Source organism: Hesperophylax consimilis, chromosome 29 (genome assembly GCF_061612785.1).
Source record: "Hesperophylax consimilis isolate HC1 chromosome 29, BYU_Hcon_1.0, whole genome shotgun sequence".
In the NCBI taxonomy this organism is placed as follows: Eukaryota; Metazoa; Arthropoda; class Insecta; order Trichoptera; family Limnephilidae; genus Hesperophylax; species Hesperophylax consimilis.
This window is the reverse complement of record NC_142864.1, coordinates 10778871-10799922: the sequence shown is the minus strand read 5'-3', so window position 1 is coordinate 10799922 and position 21052 is coordinate 10778871. Positions and strand designations below refer to the sequence as shown.

Below are 21052 nucleotides of genomic sequence, written 5' to 3'. Positions count from 1 at the left end.
GTTTAACATGGTGTCCCACAAGGAACTGTATAAGGGGCTCTACTCTTTCTAGTAAAATATTACCATGTATAAAATATATGGTATATAAAATATTATATTATATATTATGGTATTTCTAGTAAAATAAGTAAAGTAAATTTTCTCTTTTTCCGACGATACTGACATGGAAAGATATAACCAATAATAATAATAATAATAATAATAATAATAATAAATAATAAATAATGCTAACAAATGTATCGCTATTGATTAGAGTGGCTAAAACGAAACCGTCTAACTTCAAATTAAAGTTAGCTTCTAAAATTAATCTTAATCAAAACTTTCAAAATATCAATTGTAATCCAACAACATGCTCAAGCTGCGAAGACATCAAACCAGTTAATTGTTCTAACATTTATATTTTCACATCTCCCGTCCGAACCATCATCTTCTTATTTTAACAACGGAGCCTTAATATATGCAAAGTAAATATAAAAACCACGAAACTTGTTTTTAATGCACTAGATCATTTATTCCTTTCCTAAGGAATAATTCCTCGATAGTAAATGTAGGTTATTCGTAATCCAGGAATGTTTGTCTTTCTGTAAAACTAAATTAATAATAACCGGCGCAATCTCCCTAGAATCCCCCTACCATTAGCTTTATATTCCACATTCATTCATACTACATATCTGTACTGGGGCACTTGTGCATAGTGCACGAGTGCACTTGTAGAGAATTGCGCAATTTATTGTGTATTCGTTCCGGTTATAGCGCAAAGGCAATGAACTGCAGGGGCAATGCACCACCGGATTCCTGCACTGAACCTTGTATGCAGGCAAGGTCAGAGCGCATGACTTATGACCAGGAGTCGGGAATGAAAAGTTGGCACGTAAAACATGTGAATTAATTTGACTTTATATTAGAGAGATTAAACCGTTCTAACAAAAGTTCGTCTATCGAACTATTTTAGTACTGATGTAGACCCATGAAAGTGTGAATTCCCGACAAATATTCCCAACGATGGATTAATGAAACAAATGACAATACTAGAAAACAGATTTATGAGAATTATATTGAAACAAAACAGTTAAACGAATAAATAATAATATTTGGATGTTTTATATAGCACCGTGTTTGTGCAAAAATCACCTAAATAAAAACACCACATAAAAATATATAATACACTTCTAAAATGGTGTACTAACTATATGTGGAGACAGTGTACAGTACCACACTTACCTGGTAGGTCACTTGAGATTAACACTTAATTAACATTAACTAATTGTTTATTAGCAAAATTTAAATACAGGATTTAGGACATAATTGGGAAATTTGATATAATTGGACTTTCTCTCAGGAATGGTATGGGTAAGTTTTTAAAATGCTAAGTTTAAAAATCAAATAAATGTTTTTAATTTTTTCGAATGGTTCTGGCTTTCACCCTTCAAGGGTGTTCTAGGTCATCATTTAAAATTATGGACAGAGGGAAGGCGAATTTGTATAATAATTATTTTTAAATTGGCAAATTTCAAAAGTATTTGAAAGATTGGAGTCGAAATCAGATGAGGCTCGATACAAGAGAGGACATTTGTAAAGAGGGACAGACAAAAAAATATATTATCTAAAGTTCCCACATCTAGACCACATAATGTATAATCTGAGGAGTCAAGCACGTGAATTTTAAAAAGGTGAGAAGGAACGGAACAATGTCCAATCCTCATTCGTATAAGTGAGGAAATTTCTTTATTGGAGAAATGGGGGAATTGTCGAAACCACGTCCTTTGTATTGAGGCATAGAAGGTTCCCTTGGATTGACTAGAGATGTGTAAAAACTCTGACCAAATACTCTGGATCTATCTTTGAGAATGGAAAAAATGTCAGATAGGGGAATGTGGTTTACGAGGGTAACAATAGGGTTGGATGCTCCTTGTTTGGCCAAGGAATCCGTAATATCACAATGTGTGGGTGATTTTCTTCTAGGTCATATAGGTCCTACCGTGTGGCGGGCCGGATCGGAAGAGACTGGTGAGGGAGACCATTTGACCTATCCATCAGAACTCTCTCAAACAAATCGCTTTGCACCGATGTGGGGGGGGTGGATTCGTACGTCCGTCTCTCCTGGACCCACTGATCCCTAGATTCGTATCCACCCAATGAAATTTTTTTATTTTCCAAAACTTTCTCTCCTTCCTTTAATTAAGAAGACACTCCACACAGCGTCCCTAAAGATGACATAGGCCTCAGGGAAATTATCTTCCTCAAAGTCTCCTGTATAAGAGAAACATTAAATTTCAGACCTATTTGCTAGTTATTAACTTGTATTATTTATTAGCTTTAAAAAAAGTCTTGTCTGTATTTTGCCATCACTTACTAGTTTATTTTCTCTATAGATACAATAGACATTATTTTTCTCCTTTTTTTAAACATTTGTTTTATAATACATATCAGTATATTACATAAATTTATTTTCTAATTATATGTAAATTATATTTAGCTATTTTATCCATGTACATGTTACACTTGCATACACATACTGTCAATTTACTATGTAAAAGCCTGATAGGGTGTTAATAAATAATAAATAAATTACTCTTCATCCGATTTCGAAAATCTCTGTGCAAAGCCCGAGCAACACCGGGAACTTCGGCTAGGTTTTAATAATTAGGAAATCGACCATACAAAAATATTTGTTCAAAGCCATAAAATCTAATCGAACATAACTTTATTAATATTTCATACCGCCATAACTTCACCTTCCGAGCTTAGTGGCTTTATTCATTTAATGTAATTTACACGAAAGGTCTGAGACGGCTTATTGCTTATTACACCAGACCTTACCGTTAATTTATAGCAGTATTATAAAGGCACAACGCTATTTGTTTATTTCATAAGATTTACTACCTCTTTGGCTACTGTCACAGAGGAGGGGAGGGGCGACTTTTACATGATATTTTTATAAAAATAGTATAAAACACAGTCACTATCCACGTCTGTCTGTACGTTTAAGGCGAAGCTTAATGCCAAATCACCATTTTGATTAATCTTTATAACGTGTGGGGGCAAGAACTGTCTGCCAGCCTAAAATAATATTTTAATACGGAAACACTGTTTCACGGATGGCAACCCGACGTGAAACAGAGCTCGCTGCCAATTCATTACCGACGAGCATTCCTGTTTCTCTGATCTTCCTTGGCGGTCGACATTTCTTGATTCCTACTAAATCCTTCTGATATTCAAATCGTGTAATAGTGTAACGTGTTTGCAATAAACTTAAATTATCAATTACATCTGTTTCACTTTATCACAACCTACACTATACACATTTATTGGCCGTTATACAGGTAAGTATAACACACGCACAACACGCTAGCCAAAAACGAATTGGGGTACATTATGAATACTAAAAAATATGCTTTAGATAAATTGAAGGTTTTCCTATCGTTTCTCTTGAGTAGAATACAAATAAAATAATAAATTACTCATTAAAAAATATAAATGCAAACTACTAAAAAAAATATTTCAATAGAAATGTATGAACGCATAAAGGAAACAACTTTAAAAAGATGAAGTATTATAGCTTAGATTATCTGTGACGGTTTCACTTGATTAACATTTTTGCTTTCTTATAAAATTATTTACAATAAATAATAAAAAACAGTTTTTTGCGTGAAATCAAACGTTTCTCCGTTACTCCGTTTGTCAAGCGATTTTAATGCCTATTACCTACGATATAAGGTATAGCAAGAATATACACAATTTGGCTTGTAGCTTCCTCTTGATTCTTAAAAACTGCGTATGGGATTTTAATGGGATTTTAGAGAATTCATTTAGAGAATTTCTTCCGAAAGGTTTATACATATAATACATACGTATTATATTTATAGAAAGTAGAAAAAAGGCGATGTTTTGTAATCAAGTCGTTAAAAAACATAATCGTGCGCTTACATTGCTAATGCTAGCTAAATCTTATGAGATACATCAAAATAATGTACTACGGAATTGTATATCTTAAAAAGGCCGTGGTGGTATATGTTAGATCTCCCCATATAGGATAGGATAGGATAACCCACTACACATAAACTATTATTTTTTTAATTAATTATCGAACTATGGAGTCACCAAATGAGGTATGTTGTGAGGCTAAAGGGAAAGAGAGGGAGAGAGGATAGTTGGGAAGTATCTACCTGGATATTCAGATCTGGTCACCAAAAGCCATCTAAAGCAAAAAAACCTTCGGCTCTGTACAGAAACGAGCGGTCCGTTTGATAAATTCCCCGATCTTTAGAGTACAGGCATGCTGTCATTGTTCGAGCGGTATTTCAATGGAAGATGCTCCGATGAACTAACGCCTCTAATCCCTTCGACAACAGTGCATAGTCGGGACGTACACCAAACGCGCACCCTACATTTGTACACTCAGTATTGATTTCGATAGCAATTTGTTCAACAGCTCGGCTGTGGAATAGTTTGCCGGCATGTTCAATTTTCACTCCTCAAAAATACTCACGACATAGCATCCCCAAGGATAACATAGGGGATGAAGGAAATTATTTTCCTCAGGGTCCTCCGTGCGGAATTAATATGAATATAATCCTGTATGGTGATCATTAACCAGGGCAATTTTGATAGTACTACACTATTTGATAAAACTTTCTATTTGAGACTAACATTATTACATCTTGAAGGAGTAGATTTTTCGATATTATTAGTTGTGGCTCCTGCCGCACTGCGGTGGTGTCGCCCCTCTCTATACATAGGACAACTTGTACATAACGTGTCATGCCAACTAACCCCCCTACAACTCCGCATTCACAGTTCTCCCGTCTAGCCCTCGGCATCCTTCCTCCCAGCCTCTAGCCCATAGCTCCCTAGGCCCTAGACCAAGGCTGCCCAACCTTTTTAACAGTTGGGCAAAATTGACAATTTAAAAGTCACTGGCGGGCCACTGACTACTGACGGTTCCTATGTTTGTTGCCTTAGCTTTTTAATGTCTTGTTTTATGCAATAAACAAACATATTGAAATATTATTGTCATTTATTAAAATAATAAAATAAATAGCATCTACTACCAAATAACGAAACAACATTTTATGTAACAAAAATCCAAATCCAAGTAATTGGTACAATCAATGTGATTTCTGACATTGTTTTTGTTTTAATAATTCTCCTATGTTAGGAGTTAGTTCAAATGTTGACAGTAGCAACCAATCAGACATATGTTGCTCAGTATTTATTTTTTACAAAATTAAAATTAGAAAAAAACTTTTCACAAACATACGTTGGTCCAAAACTACTTAAAAATTGAAACGCCAGTCTTCCTTTGGCACTAATTTCCAGAAATCTCCAAATTCTCTGAAGAAGTTTGTGACTTCGAAAATATTTTTTCTGCAAAAAGGTTTTTCAGTGCAGTGTTTTTCAGTTCTTCTTTCTTTCTTTCTTTCGTGAAGAGCTTTTGAACGTATGTAATTTATGCAGCGTACTACCGGCTCCATTATATCATTCAACTTCATGTCCTTTGCACACAACGCCTCTTGGTGGATGATGCAATGATACAACAATTTTTTCGATCCAAGTGTTATTATAATTGGCGGGTATTTTGAAAATGGTTCACGCGGGCCGCTTATAATTCGTTCACGGGCCACAATGTGGCCCGCGGGCCTGGGGTTGGGCAGCCTTGCCCTAGACCCTAAAGGGGTGGTTTCACTAAGCAGGAATGCAAGAATTTTATTGTTGGGACATTTGTCATTGCGTAAAAGTTTCAAATCCAATTTAATGGAGGCCATAGGAACAATAATATATATTTTTTAATGTTAATCCGCACAAGAGTCTTAATTACCAGAGCTAGTGAGACTATGGAATTATAAATTGGGGTAATTGGGAAAGGAGAAGGAGATGGGGAGGATGAAGGTGAGAAATTGCCTCGCTAATAAGATCTTGTCATCAAACACGGCTAAAACCATTTCAAGCAAAGTTTCAATTCTGAATGGTGGTCTTACACCAGGGCGATACTGAGAGTATATTCCACTCTGGAACTTGCCATGAATATATCATTTTAAATGATTACATCGATTGATAACACAAATCAATCTGATAAAATTTATATATTTATATATTACCTCCGGCCTGCTATTCTAGAGACTTACTACTCCTCGACCACGGATATATCTTCATACATATATATGTATATTTTATTTTGAAATTGAATTCAAATTATTAGTAGGACTATCCGCGTTAGAAAATCAGATAAAAAATAACCATTAAACTGAATTTTTTTTTAATTTAAGAAGAAAATAAACTATAAATATAAAATTGGATATTTTTATCTGAGACACTATCTAGTTTACAAATCAATTCTTTAGAACTATGTAATCATTAAAAAAGATAGTTGATAAAATTAGTTCCAAGATATTATTGTTATTTCTGAATTTGAAATATGAGATCGATATAATTGACGTATAATAATTGGGTCCCCGAGTGGTTAGAGGCGTTGTCCCGGTAAGAAGGAGATCCGTTGTGACTGTTACCTTTTTATTTTTCTGTGTCTTGTTCTGTTTCATGTTTAGTTTTGATATATTAGTATTATCTTCTTCTTCAAATGATATATTGTATTGATGCTTGACTGCCCAAATTCAAAAGTGGCATCATGTCAATAATATAAACTGTTCAATGCGCATTTACCCATATAAACGTATACAGGTAAAACACGATTTTTTTTAAAAACAGCACAATCTGTTAGATAAACATGCTTTTTTTAAATAGTGCAATCTGTTAGACGCAAAAGCAACACGCGCTATTGTTTCTCTATATGCACAGACAAACTGAGCCACGAGCCGCGGGGCACAGCTAAGACTATTTAATACGTGAAACGCGTAAGAGGTGAAACCAGAGCATTCCAGAGGTGAAACAATTTAGATACAAAAATAAAACTGATGTGTACAATACAAGAAGACAATAAGTGATTCGCATACGAAAAATGTGAATAATCATTATTGTTAAATAAAATATTTATTTTCTGGTACTGGATTATGTAATACGGGCTTCGTTCGCAGCGACACGCGAGTTAAGTTGCGATGTTGCTTTCAAATTTTGACAAAGGATAAAACAGTGGTGACATGTGGTGAAAATATGTTTAATTATTTTTTTATTAAAAAAAACGTTACCGGACAGCAAAGTGCACATAACATTTTTTACTCCAAATGTGCTAAGGAATAGCTGGTTAAAGTTTGTCGGGTTAGTGCCGATACACCCTGTATAAATAAAAATGTTATTGTTCTTTTGTTCAAAATCTTTCTCACCTTTGAAATGTTTTTTTAAACAACAGCGCCATCTAGTTATCATATCCAGTAGTTTGAACATAAATAATTTCAAGTTGTATCGTTCCACAGCCGCACTTGACCTATTCTAACCTAACACAAACAATATTTGAAACGCTATCTAAAGTGAACAAATAATTTATTATATCGTTGTACGAGCAAGAGAATCCGGTAACGCCTGTTGCTAGGCAATTAGTTTACTTTAGTACAAAGGAGCGCCTGTTGTCTGCAATCTGCCTAACATGCTGTAATACATATTGCATGCTACTTCTGTAAGGCGCAATATTTCACAAAGCAAGGGGGATTATTTACGTACGTGTAATATATGCAAGGTAAGGAATATTATGAGTCAGTTACATAACTTCGAGAAAATGCATATTTTGAAGCAATGCGGCTTATTATAGACGACTCGAGGCACAATTGTGTAAAATTTTCAAAAAAAGCTAGTGGTCACGGGTTCAAATCATGGCGTGCGCAAGTAAATTTTAGTTGATTAATATGTTTTGTTTCACAATTCACTCATTTAAAATAATATTTGCGGCACGTTACAGGGTGAAATATACTTTCAGTATTGCTCTGGTGTAAGACCACCATTCACAATTGAAACGTCGCTTTGGCCGTGTTTGGTGACCAGATCTGAATAGTCAGGTACTTCCCCACCTTCCTGTTCCCCATCTCCTTCCCCTCTCCATTATCTTCAGCCTCATACGGCCTCACTTGCTCCTGACGGTTGGGAGCAGTTAGGACTCTTGTGCGATTTCACATAAAAAAATAAAAGATTATATATTTAACCATAGGAGGTCTAGCACAAGCACATCGATAACTAAGCAGAATCGATACGACAAGCTATCAACGGATCAACAGACATATTCTGAGATTTTCACTGCCAAAACTAAATCATTTTGCATTATTATGCTGTTTTGCGCTTCCTCCCTCTTTGTCCATCATCTGCACCTACATTCGCTATGATGATGGACAATGTAAAGCTGTCCTAAACGTTGGCTAAAGAAGTAGTAAACCTAACAAAATTATCACTGTTAATGTTATTTATCTAGGTCCTCAGAATTCCCGAGGCAATGTATTATACATCGACTTTTCACAACTTTCTATAATGGTAATAAGCATTTTTTAATATATATAAACCTTCCGAAAAAAATTTACTAAATGATAGTGAAAACCATAAAAAAATCCGTTTCGTAGTTTAGACAGACGCGTAGAGCGACTTCATTTTATACTAATTATAAAGATTAATCAAACGTGCTTGTTTCGCAAGACTTTAATACTTTCACATTAATTTGCAGGTGATTTTTTGGCTAGCAGTCGATACCCGTAATCTTAACTCATAATGCTAATTTGTTCGGTTTTGGGAATAATCAGCTACATATATATATATACAGGGTGTATCGGCACTAACCCGACAAACTTTAACCAGCTATTCCTTAGCACATTTGGAGTAAAAAATGTTATGGGCACTTTACTGTCCGGTAGCATTTTTTTTCAATTAAAAACAAAAAAAATAAAAATTTCCACACTACATCACTGTCATTGACATTGATTTTCGTGTTCAACAGCTGTTATAAGCAAGTATGTCGAAAAGCGTCTTCACTCTTTCGCACACACTAAATTATAATAGTTGAAAATGAGACGAATGGTGCCGTGCCATTTTGTTGTGATTGTAAAAGTAAGCCAATATAGGTACACACGTACATTATTCAACGGAATTCGAATAAAATATTGCCAGATGGGTTTTCAAACTTTGACAAATGATAAAACAGTGGTGACATGTGGTGAAAATATGAATAGTAAATTTTTTATTTAAAAAAAACGTTACCGGACAGCAAAGTGCACATAAGATTTTTTACTCAAAATGTGCTAAGGAATAGCTGGTTAAAGTTTGTCGGGTACGTGCCGATACACCCTGTATACAAATGTTGTACATTCTGGCATCACGTTCATTAATCAAATGCATTCTACATATAGCTTTGTATTTAAATTAGTAATCGACGAACTGGTGGCTGCAATCTGTTAGATATAAATTGATAATAGTACGACTACTCTATAGTTAGTATTAAGATAGATCATTGTAGAAATGTATTATATGTTTGTACAGCGCCCTTGTAGTGATTTTGCACAAAAACGGCGCAATACAAATCATCCAAATATTTTTACGACTTTATGTCCGTGTTAAATCTTCCCCACAGGAAAAAATAAACCCTTCCACAAATGATCATCCAGTCAATCCGCATTAAGCAAGTGCATTATATAAGCAAAATAAATTCAAAACAATGCAAGAACAACACCAACTCACCAGAGATCAAAGGGGAAAATAATTCACCGACTTCAGATATTTTCATATCAGAGGGTTCGGCTCGGTAGAACTCCTAAGTGGACCTATAAATCCTACTGATCCCTCAATATAAATATTTTAAAAAAATTTCGTAATCCTACATGTGTTTAAAATGACTGATTTTTGCATTTTTAAATATAAATTCTTCGACAGATCTAATACGCCTAAATTTTGAATGAGAGAGCTAGGTATAATGCCAGTAGCCGAAATAACAAATGAGATTTTTGAATATTACAGTAATTTGGAATAGCGACACCAGTGATATCAGTTATTTTTTAAAAACATTATTATTATTATTACCCGTAGAATCAACGTGTTCGCTTTTCAGAACAGCTCATATGTTCTCATAGAAATCGTTGTATCCATAGACTAAATAATACATCAATGGTTGTGTACCTTACCGTCATAGTTAGAAATATAATCCGAACGGAGTTAGAAAGAGAAAAAACACCAAAGTTTATATTAAAATATTGAAGGATTAATAATTAACTGTACAAACTTCGATTTCCCAAACTTAAAATCTGCCTCCAAAATCAGGATGCGAACGTTGATTTACGCTCGAAATTTTAGCCAAAGTGTTTATCGACAATATATAGATAAACTTAACTGGCCACTGACAAGCCACTCTAAATTAAGCTAATTTAGTCCACGAAATATCGTGTCGTACCTTTAGCGTGTCGATGTTAAAATTTCATGGAAGAATATACATAATTATTATTAACTCCTTTGTACAACCGAACTTTATATGTTTAATTTGTATTATACCTGCTTATATTGTGAATACTCAGCTTAGTATATTATGTAATATTCCCTTATTATTGAACTCCTAAACAACTTACCTTTAACAATGTATTCATGTAAAAGCCCTCATGGCGTGAATAAACAAAAAGAAAATATAATATAAAATAATGCCCAGTTGCTAAATAAAATTCAATTCAATGTACCTGCGCGTTCAACACGCTCTTCTGTCCTGTTCAGGGTGGATCATTGCAAAACGAACTCAAAGCAGAATTCTTGCCTGAACAGACTATGCAATACTTACAATAGCGTATTATCCAAGGTGGATTTATATCTACAACCTCTCTCCATGGCCATAAATATATTGATAAATGTATTGTTTTGTAAATTTTTCGTTTTATATAATCTTTTGTTTTGTATAAATTTTTGAATTCATATTCCTTTCTTACAAATTTAATTTACTTATTCCTTACTATGCCGTCTCAGTAGAGGTAAAGTCACAAGGGGGAAATCCATAATTGGTTTTATTTTGGCTATATAATACTTATGTATAAACTGAAATAAAGGTAAACTGTCGATTTCCCGGAAATTAAAAAATAGTATAAATATTAAATATACTCTTATCTAGCGACTACCGCGCCAAATTGAGCTAATTTAGTAGACGATATTTCGTTATCGATCTGTATTATAACCGATATTGTTGATAAAACTTTAATCGTGTCGGTGTTAGTAATTTTCATGCTAGGTGGTAGGACCCCAGGTGTCAGACGTAATTTATGTCTAGATTTAACTATGTCTGGTAGCACTGCCGTAAACTTCATTTTTCCAGTTTATACTTTAAGAAAAATTGTTCTCAGGAATATTTATGGTCTTATACTGGTTTCGTTTAGTAGTAGCGCTGTGATTTGTAGAAAAAAACCTAAGTTAAATTAAAGAGTAGAACTTATTACAAAGAGTAAGCACTTTACTTGGGACGTATAAACTGGTATGTAGTTAGGTTTATTAAGAAGTTATAAATATGTTTGCAGTTTGTTTGATAATGAAATTTGCTGAAATGAAGCAAAATTAAACAGCTCAATACGAATAAAATAAGTCAAATTAAACGTCCGTTGTAGTCGAGTAGTTAAGATCCAAATATCCTTATTATCCTTGTTATCCAAAGGACGCAAGTTAAAATCCTGGCAAGAGCAATTATATTGTTTTGAATTAAATTGCGTTATTCACATTTCCAATATAAAATTATAAATATACAATATATAGCAGGGCAGAAAAATCACAAGAGAGTGAATTCTTGTCAATTCAGATCAAATTTTCAAAATGACAAAAATATTTTTTTGAATATTATATAACTTGTTTCAATTTTTTAAAATGACTTTTAAATTCAGGGCAAATTTGGGTTCGTTGAATCAAGAGTTACGCGAGTTAACCACCCAAGACGACCCTCACCTACAGGAAGACATCGCAGCACGCCCATTACAACCAGCACTTCATCTCGCCTAAAATAAACTATTAAACCTTAATAGTTTATGGATAGCAGTTGCATCCGGACAAGGACAATCACCGGGACGATATACTCTAATCACAATCCCTGAAACGACATATCAACACGTACCCTTCTACGGCTACTTGGAGAAGACCATTAATAAACAAACGAACATTTAGATGAACTTAAAACAACACGCGGCCACACGCGCAGCAATCCCAAAACAAAGGATCGATTTAAGAAAGACCACGTGTTCCACATGCACTGGTACAATAACCCCATTATCGGAATGACACATTGACGCTTTGACACGCAGCCCGAAAATAGGAAGACGACGCCCCACTCCATCGCACCAGCATGGACTATATAAACCCCAACTCCAGCTTCCAGACGACACTCTATTCCGTGTATCGAATCCAAGCACTTGCTTGTCGTATTGTTCACTTAATAGTTTCCCTTTGAAATTGTACTTACATATTTTAAGTTGTATTGTTTAAATTAATTAATAAAGGATAAATCATCCACAAGTTATATTCTTTTTTTTAACACTAAGAAGACAACAAAAGTTAACTGGCGCCCAGTACGTGGGTCATTTCGAAGAAGCTGTTAAACTTGGCCGTAGCCAGGACTTCTTAGATATTCTTTAATATCTCGACGCGAAGAGGACCACACACCAAACAAATTCGTTAACTAGGCAATGAAGATCATCGCATCAATACTTCTGTGAGTACATTTTTCAATTGATCGTCTATCCCATACGTACGATAGATCCCTTCCCTTCCTTATCCAAAAGGTTAGAGAGAAAACTATTTTTTTTTAATTAAAAGTCACTTCGTATATTTCTAATTTATTAAAATGGCACAGCCAAATGAGAGGCCCGCTCCCCAATACTCGGAATCGATATTGGAGTACAGTGGCTCTCCCCAAGATATTAATTTATTTATAAAATCAGCCAGGGGGTATATTACTCGAAACGGCAATACGCCAAATAATGTTGAGAAAATAATCTCAAGATTACGTGGGAAAGCACTTCACGTAATTCTCATGAGCGATCATGATAACAATATTGAAACAATATTAGAAACATTGAAAAATGAATGTGGGGACAATAAGTCTGTGACGTTATTACAAACAGAATTGATAAACTTCAACCGCGGTCAGAAGGATTTCTCCTCAACGATCCATGAGATCAACCAAATTCTCTTTTCGATTAAAATTAAAATTTCCGATCAATATGGAGGGCCTAGTGCTCACATATTGATGGAACCATACAAAGATACGGCTCGAAATACTTTATTAAACCTCATGCCAACGCACATTAAATGCGCAAACTTAACAAAAAATTATGATGCCCTGTGCACAGAAATAAGAATGTTGGAGGCCCATGGCGAGCTCCACCAGCGGTCTAAACAAAATCTTGTGTTTCCACAAGCAGGACCATCTAATTTTATGCGGCCAGGACAACAATCAAATAAACCTTTTACTCCGCAAACGCAAAGCTCGTTCAAACCACATAATAATTTTAATCACAATAATTATAATAATAAACCGTGGCATAATAATAACCAAACGCATAATAATAAGTTCGGACAAAACCGCCCGTGGCACGGAAATAACAACAACAATTTTAATACGCACCAGACACGTGCCGGTGATGTCAGTATGAGAACGGCCCCAATGTCCCGACCTCCTAAAGGCCCGGTCATCGACCTCGGCAACGGACGTACGGCGCAGGAGCTATTCTATACCGACAGCAATGATCAGGAACGGCCGGATTTTTGGGAAGACCAAGAATCTCCCCGAGAAACCTAATCCACCTGAATCATATCAATAATGGCCTACCATATATAGTAGCGCCATTAAATATGAAAATTCTGATTGATACGGGAAGCTCCAAATCATTCATGACTAAAAATGTATATAATAGATTGTTTCGTGACTGTAGATATATAAATGAAGAGTTTACTGTACAAACAGCGCACTCTACGACCGCCCATAGAGGTACAGTCGTGACGCCATTTTGGAGAAAAGTATTCGGCAATAATAATGCTGAAATGCGTTTTTATATTTTTGACTTTTCCCATAAATACGATGTGTTAATGGGAATAGATATGTTAAAATTAATGAATGCAACATTAATTTTAAACAACTCAAATAATATTTTAAAAACTCCAACCAAACAAGTTCAGTTGTTCCATGTAATGGATATGAGTAAACTTGATGAGTTATTGGAGAAAAATAGGGATTTATTCTCTGAAGAACTGGTAGTTAATTGCTCACCTCATGTAAAACATGAAATAAAATTACTTAAAGAAGAGCCCGTGTATCAACGCGCTTATCGATTACCGTACGAACAGAGGCGTGAAGTTGAAAGACAAGTCGCTCAACTTCTGAAGGATGGAATCATCCGACCAAGCGATTCGCCTTGGGCAAGCCCTGTCCACATCGTCGAGAAAAAACTCGACCAATCGGGTATAAAAAAGTGGAGGATGGTCATAGACTATCGGAAACTCAACGAACAGACACGTAGTGACAAGTTTCCGCTCCCAAACATCGAAGACATTTTTTCACAGTTACATGGTAATAAATACTTTTCAACTTTAGATCTGACAAGTGGGTACCACCAGATCAAAATGTCCGATCAAGACATAGAAAAGACAGCATTCACTATTCCTAATCAACACTACGAATTTGTTAGAATGCCATTCGGATTAAAAAATGCTCCTGCTTCATTTCAACGTATGATGAATAATGTATTACGTAAATACATAGGGAAAATATGTTTGGTATATTTAGATGACGTTATAGTATATGCCAACGACGAAGAAGAACACCTCAGGCGCTTAGAAATAGTTTTCAACGCCCTGCGGGAAGCAAATTTAAAAATAAATATCAATAAATGTGAATTTGTCAAGGAAGAAATTAAATTCTTAGGCCATATTCTTAATGGTGATGGACTGCAACCTGATCCCGCAAAACTTGATGCTATAAGAAAATTTCCCTTACCAAAGACAGTCAGGGATATAAAATCTTTTCTAGGACTAATCGGTTACTACCGTAAATTCGCCCCAAATTTAAGCAGAGTGACGAAACCACTCACAGAATGTACCCGAAAAAACGTAAAAATAAATAACCAAGACGAAAAGTTTTTAAATGCATTTAGGCTATGTAAAGAATTACTGATGAATGCCCCAATATTAAAATATCCCGACTTTAACGAAGAATTCACTGTAACCACAGATGCAAGTAACATTGCTCTGGGGGCTGTGTTGAGCCAAAAATCTCAACCTATTGCCTATATTTCTAGGACACTGTCGAAAACGGAAACCAAGTATAATACGACGGAAAAAGAATTGCTTGGTATACTATGGTCCCTCCAGCAATTCCGTCCGTATATTTATGGTAAACATTTTATTATAGAAACGGATCATCAACCGTTAGTATGGTTAACCAAATTGAAGGAACCCAATGCTAAACTTACTAGGTGGAGACTTAAACTCCAAGAATATGATTATACAATTAGACATAAGCGAGGTTGTAATAATCATGTAGCCGACGCACTTTCAAGGGTCGAAATTCATTATAGTGAGGACGGTGAGGAGCACGATTCATTACGAGTAGAAGCCACCTCGGGTGCCCAGAGTGTCACTGACACCGTGCATAGCAATGTGGATGACCATGAGGGTGGAATCCCAATTCGTAACGAACATCCACCCCCGCGTATGAATAGGATTTTTATCGAATTAAGCGATATTGAGAAGAGTAGTTTAAGAGCTAAAGAAAAAGGTACGGACCTTGTATGGTGCATTCCTTTAGCAAATGCGGAAGCGGTATTTTTAAAATTGATTAAAACATGTTTAGATAAGGATAAATACGCAGTAATTATAAATAATGATAGACTATATGAGTGTTTAAGCGAATGCTATAGAAAAAATATTGATAAGAACTCGTTAAAATTAATACGTTTCACAAATGTTAAGATTGAACCCATAAATTTAGAAGAACAAAAAGAAGTAATTCGTTCGACGCATATCGAGAATCAACGTCATATGGGCCTAGATGCCTTACTTAGTAAAATAAAACGGACGCACTATTTCAATAATATGCGGACCAAAATAAAAGATTTTTTAAAAACATGTATAATATGTCAAAACTCTAAATACGAAAGACACCCAAAGTCTGCCCCATTAGAGGCTACCGTTACCCCCAATTGTCCAATGGAAATATGGCAGATTGATACTTACCATTTCGGACGTCAAAAATTCTTAACCATTGTAGATAGATTCTCTAAATGGGCATCTTGTACTTTAATCACTGTCGACAACAATGTCGCCATATGTGAAATACTTGTTAAAATATTTTCGTTAATCGGTATACCGAAAGAAATACATTTAGATCGTGAAACCACGTTCACGTCCACTACGACACGAGAGTTATTAGAAACGTACAATATTAAAACACATGTGACTACTACTGGTCATTCACAATCAAAAGCTGATATAGAACGCTTTCACTCCACTCTGACAGAAATATTGAGATTAATACGCACGGCAATACCGAACGTAACATCCGAAACCCAAATTAATTTAGCCTTGAATGCTTATAATAATAACATACATGGTGTGACTAAACATACACCAAACGAGGTACACTTTTGTCATGGGAACAGAGTACCACAACCTAATGGTGTGATTACCCAAAGCTACGTAGCCGACCACGCAAATCAATGTAAAGAACTCAAAAAATTGATACATGATTTACAGCATAAAACAAAAAATAAAACACGCGAACGAGTAAACAAAACACGTACGCAGCAAGAAATGTCCGTGGGACAACAGATACTTATAAAGGTTACCGCACGGGGTAAACATAAAAATAAATTTAAAGGACCGTTCACTATTACTAAAATACTACCACATAATGTACTTGAATATAAAAGTCTGAGAGGCCTAACAACAATTCACAAAGACAGTGTTAAATTGTTTCAGGCTGACGGCCATGACGCAAGCGCTACGGATCCGCCAATTAGCAGACAATGAGCACTTCATCGTCGCGTCCCTGGGAAATGCACGAGCCGTCGAAGGACAGTGGCACGTCATTCATACCCTAGATTTATCTAAACTAATTGAACAATCGCAACAACTAGGAATTAATTACGATAAACTTATAAAATGTAACAATGTAACCTTACCACACGTAGGATTAGAACGTTTGAAATATTTAATAGATCATAATAATCAGATAATTGATAATTTAGTTATAAATAGGAATAAAAGAGGCCTAATAAACGGACTCGGTTCAATAATTAAAGGAATTACGGGAAACTTAGATGATAATGATTTGGATAAATTAGTGCAACGAATTGAAACTAACCAAAATATAAATGAAAAGAGAATCTCGTTGAGTTCAAGAACATTGGAGGATTATTACGGCAAACTAAAAAATATTTCACATAACCAATTGGTACTTTGGTCTCAAATGAGCCATGACCATTATGAAGATAAAACAGACTTGTTGATTACACATTTGATTTATCAGACGGAAACTATTACCGAGTTAATAACTAGAATTACGGAAGCTATCACGTTTGCCTCTCATGGAATGTACCACCCTAGCATTATAAAACCGAAGGTATTTATGGAATCTATTTCACATGTAAATCCTGAACAACTACCTTCTAAAGATTTTGATATTATTCAACGCTTTTTGCAAGTTAAATTCGTTAAAGTTAAACAAACTTTACACTTTATTCTCTCCCTAACTTTAGTAGAACGCACCGTTTATATGTATAACGAAATAATTCCCATCATTTCCAAAACTAACAATAAATGTTTCCAACCCCACCTCCTACCGAGACGATTATTGAGAGATGGAAAGCAGATGTATAATGCACACAAGTGCCAAGTTATTACAGACAGCCTCAGCATATGCAACAAGGAACTCAACTCTATTGATGACTGCACAACTACCGTACTAGAAAACCACAGCGAACAAAACTGTAGTCTACGCCAGATTATATGTCCAGAAGAATATACACATGTCATTGGAGATAATATGATGTACCTGTTTCGCAACGAACCAACAACATTACAAGCACAATGCCCTCAACACCAACAAAATATAGTAATTTCCAAATCTGTACTTGTAACAAATGACGAGTGCAGTATACAAGGCAAAACCTTCACTATGGGAAGAATCGTTAACCAAGAAACATTACTCATCACATATTCAAAGGAAGAATTACATGTACTAAAACTACCCATCCTACATGTAGATGAAATACAAGAACCACGCAGAGAATTCGATATCCCTACCACCACGACGGGATTTGAAGGAACTATACACATCACACTTACCAGCTGCTTGATAATTACGGCCATCGGATATATCCTTTGGAGAAGATATAAACTCTTCACAGTGCGAAGGAGTTTCAATTTTAGGGGGGGAGAGTTAACCACCCAAGACGACCCTCACCTACAGGAAGACATCGCAGCACGCCCATTACAACCAGCACTTCATCTCGCCTAAAATAAACTATTAAACCTTAATAGTTTATGGATAGCAGTTGCATCCGGACAAGGACAATCACCGGGACGATATACTCTAATCACAATCCCTGAAACGACATATCAACACGTACCCTTCTACGGCTACTTGGAGAAGACCATTAATAAACAAACGAACATTTAGATGAACTTAAAACAACACGCGGCCACACGCGCAGCAATCCCAAAACAAAGGATCGATTTAAGAAAGACCACGTGTTCCACATGCACTGGTACAATAACCCCATTATCGGAATGACACATTGACGCTTTGACACGCAGCCCGAAAATAGGAAGACGACGCCCCACTCCATCGCACCAGCATGGACTATATAAACCCCAACTCCAGCTTCCAGACGACACTCTATTCCGTGTATCGAATCCAAGCACTTGCTTGTCGTATTGTTCACTTAATAGTTTCCCTTTGAAATTGTACTTACATATTTTAAGTTGTATTGTTTAAATTAATTAATAAAGGATAAATCATCCACAAGTTATATTCTTTTTTTTAACACTAAGAAGACAACAAAAGTTAACTCGCGGGACGCACGATTACCTTGCTTGATTAAAATTGCTAAAAATGGCATTTTAGCCGTGTTTGGCTACCAGATCTGAATAACAGAATACTTCCAAACCTTGCCCTTCCTCATCTTCTTCATCCCCCCCGCTTCATTGGATTTGCCATATGAAAATAAAAAGAACTTTAAAACCGAGTTATTTTAGTTTAAAACAAAAGTGATGAAATTTGAAATCAAACACGAATTGAGTAGCTTGGAGTTGCCATAGTCAATTGAGTAGCTTGGAGTTGCCATAGATAATTTAGTAGCTTGGATTTGCCATAGTTAATTAAGTAGCTTGGAGTTGTCATAGTTAATTGAGTAGCTTGGAGTTGCCATAGATAATTGAGTAGCTTGGAGTTGCCATAGATAATTGAGTAGCTTGGAGTTACCATAGTTAATTGAGTAGCTTGGAGTTGCCATAGATAATTGAGTAGCTTGGAGTTGCCATAGATAATTGAGTAGCTTGGAGTTGCCATAGATAAGTAAGTAGCTTGGAGTTGCCATAGTTAATTGAGTAGCTTGGAGTTGCCATTGTTAATTGAGTAGCTAGGAGTTGCCACAATTAATTCAGCTTGATGTTACCATAGTTGATTGAGTACCTTGGAGTTGTCATAGTTATTTGAGTAGCTTAATGTTGCCATAGTTATTTGAGTACCTTGGAGTTGCCATAGTTAATTGAGTAGCTTGGTGTTGCCATAGTTATTTAAGTAGCTTTGTGTTGCCATATTTAATTGAGTAGCTTGGTGTTGTCGAAATTAGGAATGAAAGTTCTTAATTTCAATTGAATAAATTTTAAAGTTTTATTGCCAAACTGTTTATTTATATTATTCTATGAGCAAATTTCAAACGACAATAGACCGGAAGTCCACAACGCATAAATGCACGTCATCGGATACACAGATGAAATCGCTTGATGAAAAAACTTGATTTGCTAAAAATGAACTCATAAAAAAACAAAATGTTTTTATTAATATAGCACATCTACTTTTAAAAATTCTTTTAAAATATGAACTAGAGTTAACAACTCTACCAACCGAGTCAAATACCGATCGGGCAGGACCGATATCTATTTTGTAACTGCTATAATCGATTTCAGAGAAATGCGTATTTTTCCGCGTGGGTGTAAGCGATTGCCACAAGTTGGTAGAATCGACAACGAGTCTATCTCGATGTCGGGAAGTGGGTTAATTTCCGCTTTCAAGATTTGCTTTAATTCATTACCGAAAACAAAAGTGTAATTCAAGTACACGTATTTAATAAAAAAAGAGATGCTGCATACATCAGATAAAACGTTGTTTCTGGATTGATATTTAGCGCAAGCGTTTCTGACTATCTTTCATACAATTCCTTTATAGATAATGGTTAAAGTCTTTTGAAAAAATCCTGGTATATCAAACAGAATTGATAGATTAAAGATTATTAATTTTGAAATAAGGAAAGTATGTAAATGAAAATATAATATTAATAAGCATATTTTTTTGGAATCCCATTTTTAAATATTTTTCCACTTAACCGGCATTTTCTTTCTGAAGACAATTTAAATCCTAATTCTATTGAGCTTCCTTCACTCTTACCCCCCCTCCCTCCATCGCCCCTCTCACCAAGCCCCTCTTCGAAACTGATCTATATTTAATTTAACTTCAGTTATTCATGAAGAAGTGGACATCGTCCACAAAAAATGTTCACTGTGTATCAAAATAACGCTAGTTCCTTAGAGCATCTTCCATTATGATACCAGTAGAACAAAGGCAGTTTTTTCTGGTATTTTGGGGCTCCAGACCAGAGGTGGCTGCCAAATACAATAGTGGCGCCCGCTTGCTATATGTGTATACAAGTATCTGCGGGCCCTGTACAGTGCGTCAAGCTTCTAAGATGCAGATACTTTTTTTAAATTTAGAAATGTTTATTATGTGAATTATTGCATTTATTATGTCAATTTTCGCTCCCAAGTGGTTTCGTCTGTGTATCCGATGACGTAGGGCTATGGCTGTGGGCTCCCGGTCTACAACGCGTTTGTAGCAAAAAGCGTCTGGCGTGAAAAATTAATGAGCGTGCGTCAATTCACAGTCCGTAAACACTCCGCG

General features: G+C 35.5%; 1 protein-coding gene across 9 annotated transcripts in view; it reads right to left on the bottom strand.

Moving 5' to 3' along the window:
* Positions 1-21052, bottom strand: part of LOC149409872 (uncharacterized) — a 188642-nt gene that overhangs the window by 80045 nt on the left and 87545 nt on the right. The window lies entirely within an intron of this gene.